Below are 12,367 nucleotides of genomic sequence, written 5' to 3'. Positions count from 1 at the left end.
TTATATTGCAGAATCTTTTTCTAAAGAAAATTATTAAAACAAATTCAACATGTTGAAACATAAATTTACCTTTACTTATAGGATTTATTAATTTTAAAATAATAAACAATTTTATTTGAGATACATATTGATATTCATTTGAGTCATCCATTGCTGTCATGTTCATTGTTCAACAACAATTTTGAATAATTTGGAGAAAAACACAACGCCCAACGTGGGGCTCGAACCCACGACCGTTGGATTAAGAGTCCAACGCTCTACCGACTGAGCTAGCAGGGCGCTACTATCTGTACAAGTCGTAAGTAACGGTCATACTTTTAAAGGTATTGAACAATTATATTGCAGAATCTTCTTCTAAAGAAAATTATTGAAACAAATTCAACATGTTGAAATATAAAATTACCTTTAACTAAAGGATTTATTAATTTTAAAATTCAATTCAGCTTTTATTTGAAATACATATGGATATTCATGTGAATCATCTATTGCTGTCCTGTTCAACAACAATTTTAAATAACGTGGGGAAAAACACAACGCCCAACGTGGGGCTCGAACCCACGACCGTTGGATTAAGAGTCCAACGCTCTACCGACTGAGCTAGCCGGGCGCTACAATCTATACAAGTCGTAAGTAACGGTCATACATTTAAAAGTATTGAACCATTATATTGCAGAATCTTCTTCTAAAGAAAATTATTAAAACAAATTCAACAAGTTGAAACATAAATTTACCTTTACTTATAGGATTTATTAATTTTTAAATAATAATCAAATTTTATTTGAGATACATATTGATATTCATTTGAGTCATCCATTGCTGTCATGTTCATTGTTCAACAACAATTTTGAATAATTTGGAGAAAAACACAACGCCCAACTTGGGGCTCGAACCCACGAGCGTTGGATTAAGAGTCCAACGCTCTACCGACTGAGCTAGCCGGGCACTACAGTCTACACAAGACGTAAATCATACTTTTAAAAGTATTGAACAATTATATTGCAGAATCTTCTTCTAAAGAAAATTATTAAAACAAATTCAACATGTTGAAACATAAATTTACCTTCACTGATAGGATTTATGAATTTTTAAATAATAATCAAATTTTATTTGAGATACATATTGATATTCATTTGAGTCATCCATTGCTGTCATGTTCATTGTTCAACAACAATTTTGAATAATTTGGAGATAAACACAACGCCCAACGTGGGGCTCGAACCCACGACCGTTGGATTAAGAGTCCAACGCTCTACCGACTGAGCTAGCCGGGCGCTAGATCTATAAATGACATAAGTAACGGTCATACTTTTAAAAGTATTGAACAATTATATTGACGAATCTTCTTCTAAAGAAAATTATTAAAACAAATTCAACATGTTGAAATATAATATTACCTTTAACTAAAGGATTTACTAATTTTAAAATTCAATTCAGCTTTTATTTGAAATACATATTGATATTCATGTGAATCATCTATTGCTGACCTGTTCAACAACAATTTTAAATAACGTGGGGAAAAACACAACGCCCAACGTGGGGCTCGAACCCACGACCGTTGGATTAAGAGTCCAACGCTCTACCGACTGAGCTAGCCGGGCGCTACAGTCTATACAAGTCGTAAATCATACTTTTAAAAGTATTGAACAATTATATTGCAGAATCTTCTTCTAAAGAAAATTATTAAAACAAATTCAACATGTTGAAACATAAATTTACCTTTACTTATAGGAAATATTAATTTTAAAATAATAAACAATTTTATTTGAGATACATATTGATATTCATTTGAGTCATCCATTGCTGTCATGTTCATTGTTCAACAACAATTTTGAATAATTTGGAGAAAAACACAACGCCCAACGTGGGGCTCGAACCCAAGACCGTTGGATTAAGAGTCCAACGCTCTACCGACTGAGCTAGCCGGGCGCTACTATCTGTACAAGTCGTAAGTAACGGTCATACTTTTAAAGGTATTGAACAATTATATTGCAGAATCTTCTTCTAAAGAAAATTATTGAAACAAATTCAACATGTTGAAATATAAAATTACCTTTAACTAAAGGATTTATTAATTTTAAAATTCAATTCAGCTTTTATTTGAAATACATATGGATATTCATGTGAATCATCTATTGCTGTCCTGTTCAACAACAATTTTAAATAACGTGGGGAAAAACACAACGCCCAACGTGGGGCTCGAACCCACGACCGTTGGATTAAGAGTTCAACGCTCTACCGACTGAGCTAGCCGGGCGCTACAATCTATACAAGTCGTAAGTAACGGTCATACTTTTAAAAGTATTGAACAATTATATTGCAGAATCTTCTTCTAAAGAAAATTATTAAAACAAATTCAACATGTTGAAACATAAATGTACCTTTACTTATAGGATTTATTAATTTTTAAATAATAATCAAATTTTATTTGAGATACATATTGATATTCATTTGAGTCATCCATTGCTGTCATGTTCATTGTTCAACAACAATTTTAAATAATTTGGAGAAAAACACAACGCCCAACGTGGGGCTCGAACCCACGACCGTTGGATTAAGAGTCCAACGCTCTACCGACTGAGCTAGCCGGGCGCTAGGTTTATAAATGACATAAGTAACGGTCATACATTTAAAAGTATTGAACAATTATATTGACGAATCTTCTTCTAAAGAAAATTATAAAAACAAATTCAACATGTCAAAACATAATTTAATCTTTACCTATAGGATTTATTAGTTTTAAAATTCAATTCTGCTTTTATTTGAAATACATATTGATATTCATGTGAATCATCTATTGCTGTCCTGTTCCAAAACAATTTTAAAAAATGTGGGGAAAAACAGATCGCCCAACGTGGGGTTCGAATCCACGACCGTTGGATTAAGAGTCCAACGCTCTACCGACTGAGCTAGCCGGGCGCTACTATCTGTACAAGTCGTAGTTTAATCTTTACCTATAGGATTTATTAGTTTTAAAAATCAACGCTCTACCGACTGAGCTAGCTTGGCGCTAGATCTATAAATGACATAAGTAACGGTCATACTTTTAAAGGTATTGAACAATTCTATTGCAGAATCTTCTTCTAAAGAAAATTATTGAAACAAATTCAACATGTTGAAATATAAAATTACCTTTAACTAAAGGATTTATTAATTTTAAAATTAAATTCAGCTTTTATTTGAAATACATATTGATATTCATGTGAATCATCTATTGCTGTCCTGTTCAACAACAATTTTAAATAACGTGGGGAAAAACACAACGCCCAACGTGGGGCTCGAACCCACGACCGTTGGATTAAGAGTCCAACGCTCTACCGACTGAGCTAGCCGGGCGCTACAATCTATACAAGTCGTAAGTAACGGTCATACATTTAAAAGTATTGAACCATTATATTGCAGAATCTTCTTCTAAAGAAAATTATTAAAACAAATTCAACAAGTTGAAACATAAATTTACCTTTACTTATAGGATTTATTAATTTTTAAATAATAATCAAATTTTATTTGAGATACATATTGATATTCATTTGAGTCATCCATTGCTGTCATGTTCATTGTTCAACAACTATTTTGAATAATTTGGAGAAAAACACAACGCCCAATGTGGGGCTCGAACCCACGACCGTTGGATTAAGAGTCCAACGCTCTACCGACTGAGCTAGCCGGGCGCTACAGTCTACACAAGACGTAAATCATACTTTTAAAAGTATTGAACAATTATATTGCAGAATCTTCTTCTAAAGAAAATTATTAAAACAAATTCAACATGTTGAAACATCAATTTACCTTTACTTATAGGATTTATTAATTTTAAAATAATAAACAATTTTATTTGAGATACATATTGATATTCATTTGAGTCATCCATTGCTGTCATGTTCATTGTTCAACAACAATTTTGAATAATTTGGAGAAAAACATAACGCCCAACGTGGGGCTCGAACCCACGACCGTTGGATTAAGAGTCCAACGCTCTACCGACTGAGCTAGCCGGGCGCTAGATCTATAAATGACATAAGTAACGGTCATACTTTTAAAAGTATTGAACAATTATATTGACGAATCTTCTTCTAAAGAAAATTATTAAAACAAATTCAACATGTCAAAACATAGTTTAATCTTTACCTATAGGATTTATTAGTTTTAAAAATCAACGCTCTACCGACTGAGCTAGCTTGGCGCTAGATCTATAAATGACATAAGTAACGGTCATACTTTTAAAAGTATTGAACAATTATATTGACGAATCTTCTTCTAAAGAAAATTATTAAAACAAATTCAACATGTCAAAACATAATTTAATCTTTACCTATAGGATTTATTAGTTTTAAAATTCAATTCTGCTTTTATTTGAAATACATATTGATATTCATGTGAATCATCTATTGCTGTCCTGTTCAACAACAATTTTAAATAACGTGGGGAAAAACACAACGCCCAACGTGGGGCTCGAACCCACGACCGTTGGATTAAGAGTCCAACGCTCTACCGACTGAGCTAGCCGGGCGCTACAATCTATACAAGTCGTAAGTAACGGTCATACTTTTAAAAGTATTGAACAATTATATTGACGAATCTTCTTCTAAAGAAAATTATTAAAACAAATTCAACATGTCAAAACATAATTTAATCTTTACCTATAGGATTTATTAGTTTTAAAATTCAATTCTGCTTTTATTTGAAATACATATTGATATTCATGTGAATCATCTATTGCTGTCCTGTTCCAAAACAATTTTAAAAAATGTGGGGAAAAACAGATCGCCCAACGTGGGGCTCGAACCCACGACAGTTGGATTAAGAGTCCAACGCTCTACCGACTGAGCTAGCCGGGCGCTAGGTCTAAAAAGGACAAAAGTAACCGTCATACTTTTAAAACTATTGAACAATTATATTGACGAATCTTCTTCTAAATAAAATTATTATAACAAATTCAACATGTTGAAATATAAAATTACCTTTACTTATAGGATTTATTAATTTTTAAATAATAATCAATTTTTATTTGAGATACATATTGATATTCATTTGAGTCATCCATTGCTGTCATGTTCATTGTTCAACAACAGTTTTGAATAATTTGGAGAAAAACACAACGCCCAACGTGGGGCTCGAACCCACGACCGTTGGATTAAGAGTCCAACGCTCTACCGACTGAGCTAGCCGGGCGCTACAGTCTACACAAGACGTAAATCATACTTTTAAAAGTATTGAACAATTATATTGCAGAATCTTCTTCTAAAGAAAATTATTAAAACAAATTCAACATGTTGAAACATAAATTTACCTTTACTTATAGGATTTATTAATTTTAAAATAATAAACAATTTTATTTGAGATACATATTGATATTCATTTGAGTCATCCATTGCTGTCATGTTCATTGTTCAACAACAATTTTGAATAATTTGGAGAAAAACACAACGCCCAACGTGGGGCTCGAACCCACGACCGTTGGATTAAGAGTCCAACGCTCTACCGACTGAGCTAGCAGGGCGCTACTATCTGTACAAGTCGTAAGTAACGGTCATACTTTTAAAGGTATTGAACAATTATATTGCAGAATCTTCTTCTAAAGAAAATTATTGAAACAAATTCAACATGTTGAAATATAAAATTACCTTTAACTAAAGGATTTATTAATTTTAAAATTCAATTCAGCTTTTATTTGAAATACATATGGATATTCATGTGAATCATCTATTGCTGTCCTGTTCAACAACAATTTTAAATAACGTGGGGAAAAACACAACGCCCAACGTGGGGCTCGAACCCACGACCGTTGGATTAAGAGTCCAACGCTCTACCGACTGAGCTAGCCGGGCGCTACAATCTATACAAGTCGTAAGTAACGGTCATACATTTAAAAGTATTGAACCATTATATTGCAGAATCTTCTTCTAAAGAAAATTATTAAAACAAATTCAACAAGTTGAAACATAAATTTACCTTTACTTATAGGATTTATTAATTTTTAAATAATAATCAAATTTTATTTGAGATACATATTGATATTCATTTGAGTCATCCATTGCTGTCATGTTCATTGTTCAACAACAATTTTGAATAATTTGGAGAAAAACACAACGCCCAACTTGGGGCTCGAACCCACGAGCGTTGGATTAAGAGTCCAACGCTCTACCGACTGAGCTAGCCGGGCACTACAGTCTACACAAGACGTAAATCATACTTTTAAAAGTATTGAACAATTATATTGCAGAATCTTCTTCTAAAGAAAATTATTAAAACAAATTCAACATGTTGAAACATAAATTTACCTTCACTTATAGGATTTATGAACTTTTAAATAATAATCAAATTTTATTTGAGATACATATTGATATTCATTTGAGTCATCCATTGCTGTCATGTTCATTGTTCAACAACAATTTTGAATAATTTGGAGATAAACACAACGCCCAACGTGGGGCTCGAACCCACGACCGTTGGATTAAGAGTCCAACGCTCTACCGACTGAGCTAGCCGGGCGCTAGATCTATAAATGACATAAGTAACGGTCATACTTTTAAAAGTATTGAACAATTATATTGACGAATCTTCTTCTAAAGAAAATTATTAAAACAAATTCAACATGTTGAAATATAATATTACCTTTAACTAAAGGATTTACTAATTTTAAAATTCAATTCAGCTTTTATTTGAAATACATATTGATATTCATGTGAATCATCTATTGCTGACCTGTTCAACAACAATTTTAAATAACGTGGGGAAAAACACAACGCCCAACGTGGGGCTCGAACCCACGACCGTTGGATTAAGAGTCCAACGCTCTACCGACTGAGCTAGCCGGGCGCTACAGTCTATACAAGTCGTAAATCATACTTTTAAAAGTATTGAACAATTATATTGCAGAATCTTCTTCTAAAGAAAATTATTAAAACAAATTCAACATGTTGAAACATAAATTTACCTTTACTTATAGGAAATATTAATTTTAAAATAATAAGCAATTTTATTTGAGATACATATTGATATTCATTTGAGTCATCCATTGCTGTCATGTTCATTGTTCAACAACAATTTTGAATAATTTGGAGAAAAACACAACGCCCAACGTGGGGCTCGAACCCAAGACCGTTGGATTAAGAGTCCAACGCTCTACCGACTGAGCTAGCCGGGCGCTACTATCTGTACAAGTCGTAAGTAACGGTCATACTTTTAAAGGTATTGAACAATTATATTGCAGAATCTTCTTCTAAAGAAAATTATTGAAACAAATTCAACATGTTGAAATATAAAATTACCTTTAACTAAAGGATTTATTAATTTTAAAATTCAATTCAGCTTTTATTTGAAATACATATGGATATTCATGTGAATCATCTATTGCTGTCCTGTTCAACAACAATTTTAAATAACGTGGGGAAAAACACAACGCACAACGTGGGGCTCGAACCCACGACCGTTGGATTAAGAGTCCAACGCTCTACCGACTGAGCTAGCCGGGCGCTACAATCTATACAAGTCGTAAGTAACGGTCATACTTTTAAAAGTATTGAACAATTATATTGCAGAATCTTCTTCTAAAGAAAATTATTAAAACAAATTCAACATGTTGAAACATAAATGTACCTTTACTTATAGGATTTATTAATTTTTAAATAATAATCAAATTTTATTTGAGATACATATTGATATTCATTTGAGTCATCCATTGCTGTCATGTTCATTGTTCAACAACAATTTTAAATAATTTGGAGAAAAACACAACGCCCAACGTGGGGCTCGAACCCACGACCGTTGGATTAAGAGTCCAACGCTCTACCGACTGAGCTAGCCGGGCGCTACAGTCTATACAAGTCGTAAATCATACTTTTAAAAGTATTGAACAATTATATTGCAGAATCTTCTTCTAAAGAAAATTATTCAAACAAATTCAACATGTTGAAACATAAATTTACCTTTACTTATAGGATTTATTAATTTTAAAATAATAAACAATTTTATTTGAGATACATATTGATATTCATTTGAGTCATCCATTGCTGTCATGTTCATTGTTCAACAACAATTTTGAATAATTTGGAGAAAAACACAACGCCCAACGTGGGGCTCGAACCCACGACCGTTGGATTAAGAGTCCAACGCTCTACCGACTGAGCTAGCCGGGCGCTAGGTTTATAAATGACATAAGTAACGGTCATACATTTTAAAGTATTGAACAATTATATTGACGAATCTTCTTCTAAAGAAAATTATAAAAACAAATTCAACATGTCAAAACATAATTTAATCTTTACCTATAGGATTTATTAGTTTTAAAATTCAATTCTGCTTTTATTTGAAATACATATGGATATTCATGTGAATCATCTATTGCTGTCCTGTTCAACAACAATTTTAAATAACGTGGGGAAAAACACAACGCCCAACGTGGGGCACGAACCCACGACCGTTGGATTAAGAGTTCAACGCTCTACCGACTGAGCTAGCCGGGCGCTACAATCTATACAAGTCGTAAGTAACGGTCATACTTTTAAAGGTATTGAACAATTATATTGCAGAATCTTCTTCTAAAGAAAATTATTGAAACAAATTCAACATGTTGAAATATAAAATTACCTTTAACTAAAGGATTTATTAATTTTAAAATTCAATTCAGCTTTTATTTGAAATACATATTGATATTCATGTGAATCATCTATTGCTGTCCTGTTCAACAACAATTTTAAATAAAGTGGGGAAAAACACAACGCCCAACGTGGGGCTCGAACCCACGACCGTTGGATTAAGAGTCCAACGCTCTACCGACTGAGCTAGCCGGGCGCTACAATCTATACAAGTCGTAAGTAACGGTCATACATTTAAAAGTATTGAACCATTATATTGCAGAATCTTCTTCTAAAGAAAATTATTAAAACAAATTCAACAAGTTGAAACATAAATTTACCTTTACTTATAGGATTTATTAATTTTTAAATAATAATCAAATTTTATTTGAGATACATATTGATATTCATTTGAGTCATCCATTGCTGTCATGTTCATTGTTCAACAACAATTTTAAATAAAGTGGGGAAAAACACAACGCCCAACGTGGGGCTCGAACCCACGACCGTTGGATTAAGAGTCCAACGCTCTACCGACTGAGCTAGCCGGGCGCTACAATCTATACAAGTCGTAAGTAACGGTCATAAATTTAAAAGTATTGAACCATTATATTGCAGAATCTTCTTCTAAAGAAAATTATTAAAACAAATTCAACAAGTTGAAACATAAATTTACCTTTACTTATAGGATTTATTAATTTTTAAATAATAATCAAATTTTATTTGAGATACATATTGATATTCATTTGAGTCATCCATTGCTGTCATGTTCATTGTTCAACAACAATTTTGAATAATTTGGAGAAAAACACAACGCCCAATGTGGGGCTCGAACCCACGACCGTTGGATTAAGAGTCCAACGCTCTACCGACTGAGCTAGCCGGGCGCTACAGTCTACACAAGACGTAAATCATACTTTTAAAAGTATTGAACAATTATATTGCAGAATCTTCTTCTAAAGAAAATTATTAAAACAAATTCAACAAGTTGAAACATAAATTTACCTTTACTTATAGGATTTATTAATTTTTAAATAATAATCAAATTTTATTTGAGATACATATTGATATTCATTTGAGTCATCCATTGCTGTCATGTTCATTGTTCAACAACAATTTTAAATAAAGTGGGGAAAAACACAACGCCCAACGTGGGGCTCGAACCCACGACCGTTGGATTAAGAGTCCAACGCTCTACCGACTGAGCTAGCCGGGCGCTACAATCTATACAAGTCGTAAGTAACGGTCATAAATTTAAAAGTATTGAACCATTATATTGCAGAATCTTCTTCTAAAGAAAATTATTAAAACAAATTCAACAAGTTGAAACATAAATTTACCTTTACTTATAGGATTTATTAATTTTTAAATAATAATCAAATTTTATTTGAGATACATATTGATATTCATTTGAGTCATCCATTGCTGTCATGTTCATTGTTCAACAACAATTTTGAATAATTTGGAGAAAAACACAACGCCCAATGTGGGGCTCGAACCCACGACCGTTGGATTAAGAGTCCAACGCTCTACCGACTGAGCTAGCCGGGCGCTACAGTCTACACAAGACGTAAATCATACTTTTAAAAGTATTGAACAATTATATTGCAGAATCTTCTTCTAAAGAAAATTATTAAAACAAATTCAACATGTTGAAACATCAATTTACCTTTACTTATAGGATTTATTAATTTTAAAATAATAAACAATTTTATTTGAGATACATATTGATATTCATTTGAGTCATCCATTGCTGTCATGTTCATTGTTCAACAACAATTTTGAATAATTTGGAGAAAAACATAACGCCCAACGTGGGGCTCGAACCCACGACCGTTGGATTAAGAGTCCAACGCTCAACCGACTGAGCTAGCCGGGCGCTAGATCTATAAATGACATAAGTAACGGTCATACTTTTAAAAGTATTGAACAATTATATTGACGAATCTTCTTCTAAAGAAAATTATTAAAACAAATTCAACATGTCAAAACATAATTTAATCTTTACCTATAGGATTTATTAGTTTTAAAAATCAACGCTCTACCGACTGAGCTAGCCGGGCGCTAGATCTATAAATGACATAAGTAACGGTCATACTTTTAAAAGTATTGAACAATTATATTGACGAATCTTCTTCTAAAGAAAATTATTAAAACAAATTCAACATGTCAAAACATAATTTAATCTTTACCTATAGGATTTATTAGTTTTAAAATTCAATTCTGCTTTTATTTGAAATACATATTGATATTCATGTGAATCATCTATTGCTGTCCTGTTCAACAACAATTTTAAATAACGTGGGGAAAAACACAACGCCCAACGTGGGGCTCGAACCCACGACCGTTGGATTAAGAGTCCAACGCTCTACCGACTGAGCTAGCCGGGCGCTACAATCTATACAAGTCGTAAGTAACGGTCATACTTTTAAAAGTATTGAACAATTATATTGCAGAATCTTCTTCTAAAGAAAATTATTAAAACAAATTCAACATGTCAAAACATAATTTAATCTTTACCTATAGGATTTATTAGTTTTAAAATTCAATTCTGCTTTTGTTTGAAATACATATTGATATTCATGTGAATCATCTATTGCTGTCCTGTTCCAAAACAATTTTAAAAAATGTGGGGAAAAACAGATCGCCCAACGTGGGGCTCGAACCCACGACAGTTGGATTAAGAGTCCAACGCTCTACCGACTGAGCTAGCCGGGCGCTAGGTCTAAAAAGGACAAAAGTAACCGTCATACTTTTAAAACTATTGAACAATTATATTGACGAATCTTCTTCTAAATAAAATTATTATAACAAATTCAACATGTTGAAATATAAAATTACCTTTACTTATAGGATTTATTAATTTTTAAATAATAATCAATTTTTATTTGAGATACATATTGATATTCATTTGAGTCATCCATTGCTGTCATGTTCATTGTTCAACAACAATTTTGAATAATTTGGAGAAAAACACAACGCCCAACGTGGGGCTCGAACCCACGACCGTTGGATTAAGAGTCCAACGCTCTACCGACTGAGCTAGCCGGGCGCTACAGTCTATACAAGTCGTAAATCATACTTTTAAAAGTATTGAACAATTATATTGCAGAATCTTCTTCTAAAGAAAATTATTAAAACAAATTCAACATGTCAAAACATAATTTAACCTTTACCTTTTGGATTTATTAATTTAAAGTTGTTTTCAAGTTTTATCAGAAATACATATTAATATTCATTTGAGTCATCCATTGCTGTCATGTTCATTGTTCAACAACAATTTTGAATAATTTGCAGAAAATAACAACGCCCAACGTGGGGCTCGAACCTACGACCGTTGGATTAAGAGTCCAACGCTCTGCCGACTGAGCTAGCCGGGCGCAAGGTCTATAAAGGACATAAGTAACGGTCATACTTTTAAAACTATTGAACAATTATATCGACGAATCTTCTTCTAAAGAAAATTATTAAACAAATTCAACATGTTGAAATATAAAATTACCTTTAACTATAGGATTTATTAATTTTAAAATTCAATTCAGCTTTTATTTGAAATACATATTGATATTCATGTGAATCATCTATTGCTGTCCTGTTCAACAACAATTTTAAATAACGTGGGGAAAAACACAACGCCCAACGTGGGGCTCGAACCCACGACCGTTGGATTAAGAGTCCAACGCTCTACCGACTGAGCTAGCCGGGCGCTACAATCTATACAAGTCGTAAGTAACGGTCATACTTTTAAAAGTATTGAACAATTATATTGCAGAATCTTCTTCTAAAGAAAATTA

General features: G+C 32.6%; 28 non-coding genes across 28 annotated transcripts; all 28 read right to left on the bottom strand.

Moving 5' to 3' along the window:
* Positions 1 to 206: 206 nt before the first annotated feature.
* Positions 207 to 279, bottom strand: Trnak-cuu (transfer RNA lysine (anticodon CUU)). The gene has a single exon. It is a non-coding gene; the product is annotated as a tRNA-Lys (tRNA).
* Positions 280 to 534: 255 nt separating this feature from the next.
* On the bottom strand, positions 535 to 607 carry Trnak-cuu (transfer RNA lysine (anticodon CUU)). Its single transcript has one exon. It is a non-coding gene; the product is annotated as a tRNA-Lys (tRNA).
* Positions 608 to 1,198: 591 nt separating this feature from the next.
* Trnak-cuu (transfer RNA lysine (anticodon CUU)) lies at positions 1,199 to 1,271 on the bottom strand. Its single transcript has one exon. It is a non-coding gene; the product is annotated as a tRNA-Lys (tRNA).
* A 254-nt stretch (positions 1,272 to 1,525) lies between these two features.
* Trnak-cuu (transfer RNA lysine (anticodon CUU)) lies at positions 1,526 to 1,598 on the bottom strand. The gene has a single exon. It is a non-coding gene; the product is annotated as a tRNA-Lys (tRNA).
* Positions 1,599 to 2,181: 583 nt separating this feature from the next.
* Trnak-cuu (transfer RNA lysine (anticodon CUU)) lies at positions 2,182 to 2,254 on the bottom strand. The gene has a single exon. It is a non-coding gene; the product is annotated as a tRNA-Lys (tRNA).
* A 262-nt stretch (positions 2,255 to 2,516) lies between these two features.
* Trnak-cuu (transfer RNA lysine (anticodon CUU)) lies at positions 2,517 to 2,589 on the bottom strand. Its single transcript has one exon. It is a non-coding gene; the product is annotated as a tRNA-Lys (tRNA).
* Positions 2,590 to 3,260: 671 nt separating this feature from the next.
* On the bottom strand, positions 3,261 to 3,333 carry Trnak-cuu (transfer RNA lysine (anticodon CUU)). Its single transcript has one exon. It is a non-coding gene; the product is annotated as a tRNA-Lys (tRNA).
* Positions 3,334 to 3,595: 262 nt separating this feature from the next.
* Positions 3,596 to 3,668, bottom strand: Trnak-cuu (transfer RNA lysine (anticodon CUU)). The gene has a single exon. It is a non-coding gene; the product is annotated as a tRNA-Lys (tRNA).
* A 255-nt stretch (positions 3,669 to 3,923) lies between these two features.
* Trnak-cuu (transfer RNA lysine (anticodon CUU)) lies at positions 3,924 to 3,996 on the bottom strand. The gene has a single exon. It is a non-coding gene; the product is annotated as a tRNA-Lys (tRNA).
* A 438-nt stretch (positions 3,997 to 4,434) lies between these two features.
* Trnak-cuu (transfer RNA lysine (anticodon CUU)) lies at positions 4,435 to 4,507 on the bottom strand. The gene has a single exon. It is a non-coding gene; the product is annotated as a tRNA-Lys (tRNA).
* Positions 4,508 to 4,762: 255 nt separating this feature from the next.
* Positions 4,763 to 4,835, bottom strand: Trnak-cuu (transfer RNA lysine (anticodon CUU)). Its single transcript has one exon. It is a non-coding gene; the product is annotated as a tRNA-Lys (tRNA).
* A 261-nt stretch (positions 4,836 to 5,096) lies between these two features.
* On the bottom strand, positions 5,097 to 5,169 carry Trnak-cuu (transfer RNA lysine (anticodon CUU)). Its single transcript has one exon. It is a non-coding gene; the product is annotated as a tRNA-Lys (tRNA).
* Positions 5,170 to 5,424: 255 nt separating this feature from the next.
* Trnak-cuu (transfer RNA lysine (anticodon CUU)) lies at positions 5,425 to 5,497 on the bottom strand. Its single transcript has one exon. It is a non-coding gene; the product is annotated as a tRNA-Lys (tRNA).
* Positions 5,498 to 5,752: 255 nt separating this feature from the next.
* On the bottom strand, positions 5,753 to 5,825 carry Trnak-cuu (transfer RNA lysine (anticodon CUU)). The gene has a single exon. It is a non-coding gene; the product is annotated as a tRNA-Lys (tRNA).
* Positions 5,826 to 6,416: 591 nt separating this feature from the next.
* On the bottom strand, positions 6,417 to 6,489 carry Trnak-cuu (transfer RNA lysine (anticodon CUU)). Its single transcript has one exon. It is a non-coding gene; the product is annotated as a tRNA-Lys (tRNA).
* A 254-nt stretch (positions 6,490 to 6,743) lies between these two features.
* On the bottom strand, positions 6,744 to 6,816 carry Trnak-cuu (transfer RNA lysine (anticodon CUU)). Its single transcript has one exon. It is a non-coding gene; the product is annotated as a tRNA-Lys (tRNA).
* A 918-nt stretch (positions 6,817 to 7,734) lies between these two features.
* Positions 7,735 to 7,807, bottom strand: Trnak-cuu (transfer RNA lysine (anticodon CUU)). The gene has a single exon. It is a non-coding gene; the product is annotated as a tRNA-Lys (tRNA).
* A 255-nt stretch (positions 7,808 to 8,062) lies between these two features.
* Positions 8,063 to 8,135, bottom strand: Trnak-cuu (transfer RNA lysine (anticodon CUU)). Its single transcript has one exon. It is a non-coding gene; the product is annotated as a tRNA-Lys (tRNA).
* Positions 8,136 to 8,717: 582 nt separating this feature from the next.
* On the bottom strand, positions 8,718 to 8,790 carry Trnak-cuu (transfer RNA lysine (anticodon CUU)). The gene has a single exon. It is a non-coding gene; the product is annotated as a tRNA-Lys (tRNA).
* Positions 8,791 to 9,052: 262 nt separating this feature from the next.
* Positions 9,053 to 9,125, bottom strand: Trnak-cuu (transfer RNA lysine (anticodon CUU)). Its single transcript has one exon. It is a non-coding gene; the product is annotated as a tRNA-Lys (tRNA).
* A 262-nt stretch (positions 9,126 to 9,387) lies between these two features.
* On the bottom strand, positions 9,388 to 9,460 carry Trnak-cuu (transfer RNA lysine (anticodon CUU)). The gene has a single exon. It is a non-coding gene; the product is annotated as a tRNA-Lys (tRNA).
* A 256-nt stretch (positions 9,461 to 9,716) lies between these two features.
* On the bottom strand, positions 9,717 to 9,789 carry Trnak-cuu (transfer RNA lysine (anticodon CUU)). The gene has a single exon. It is a non-coding gene; the product is annotated as a tRNA-Lys (tRNA).
* Positions 9,790 to 10,051: 262 nt separating this feature from the next.
* Trnak-cuu (transfer RNA lysine (anticodon CUU)) lies at positions 10,052 to 10,124 on the bottom strand. The gene has a single exon. It is a non-coding gene; the product is annotated as a tRNA-Lys (tRNA).
* Positions 10,125 to 10,379: 255 nt separating this feature from the next.
* Trnak-cuu (transfer RNA lysine (anticodon CUU)) lies at positions 10,380 to 10,452 on the bottom strand. The gene has a single exon. It is a non-coding gene; the product is annotated as a tRNA-Lys (tRNA).
* Positions 10,453 to 10,890: 438 nt separating this feature from the next.
* Positions 10,891 to 10,963, bottom strand: Trnak-cuu (transfer RNA lysine (anticodon CUU)). The gene has a single exon. It is a non-coding gene; the product is annotated as a tRNA-Lys (tRNA).
* A 255-nt stretch (positions 10,964 to 11,218) lies between these two features.
* On the bottom strand, positions 11,219 to 11,291 carry Trnak-cuu (transfer RNA lysine (anticodon CUU)). The gene has a single exon. It is a non-coding gene; the product is annotated as a tRNA-Lys (tRNA).
* A 261-nt stretch (positions 11,292 to 11,552) lies between these two features.
* On the bottom strand, positions 11,553 to 11,625 carry Trnak-cuu (transfer RNA lysine (anticodon CUU)). Its single transcript has one exon. It is a non-coding gene; the product is annotated as a tRNA-Lys (tRNA).
* A 581-nt stretch (positions 11,626 to 12,206) lies between these two features.
* On the bottom strand, positions 12,207 to 12,279 carry Trnak-cuu (transfer RNA lysine (anticodon CUU)). The gene has a single exon. It is a non-coding gene; the product is annotated as a tRNA-Lys (tRNA).
* Between the last annotated feature and the right edge of the window lie 88 nt (positions 12,280 to 12,367).

Source organism: Ascidiella aspersa, chromosome 6 (assembly GCF_963924565.1).
Source record: "Ascidiella aspersa chromosome 6, kaAscAspe10.2, whole genome shotgun sequence".
NCBI classification, from domain to species: Eukaryota; Metazoa; Chordata; class Ascidiacea; order Phlebobranchia; family Ascidiidae; genus Ascidiella; species Ascidiella aspersa.
Note: the sequence above shows the minus strand (reverse complement) of the source record. Positions and strands in the feature narration are given on the sequence as shown.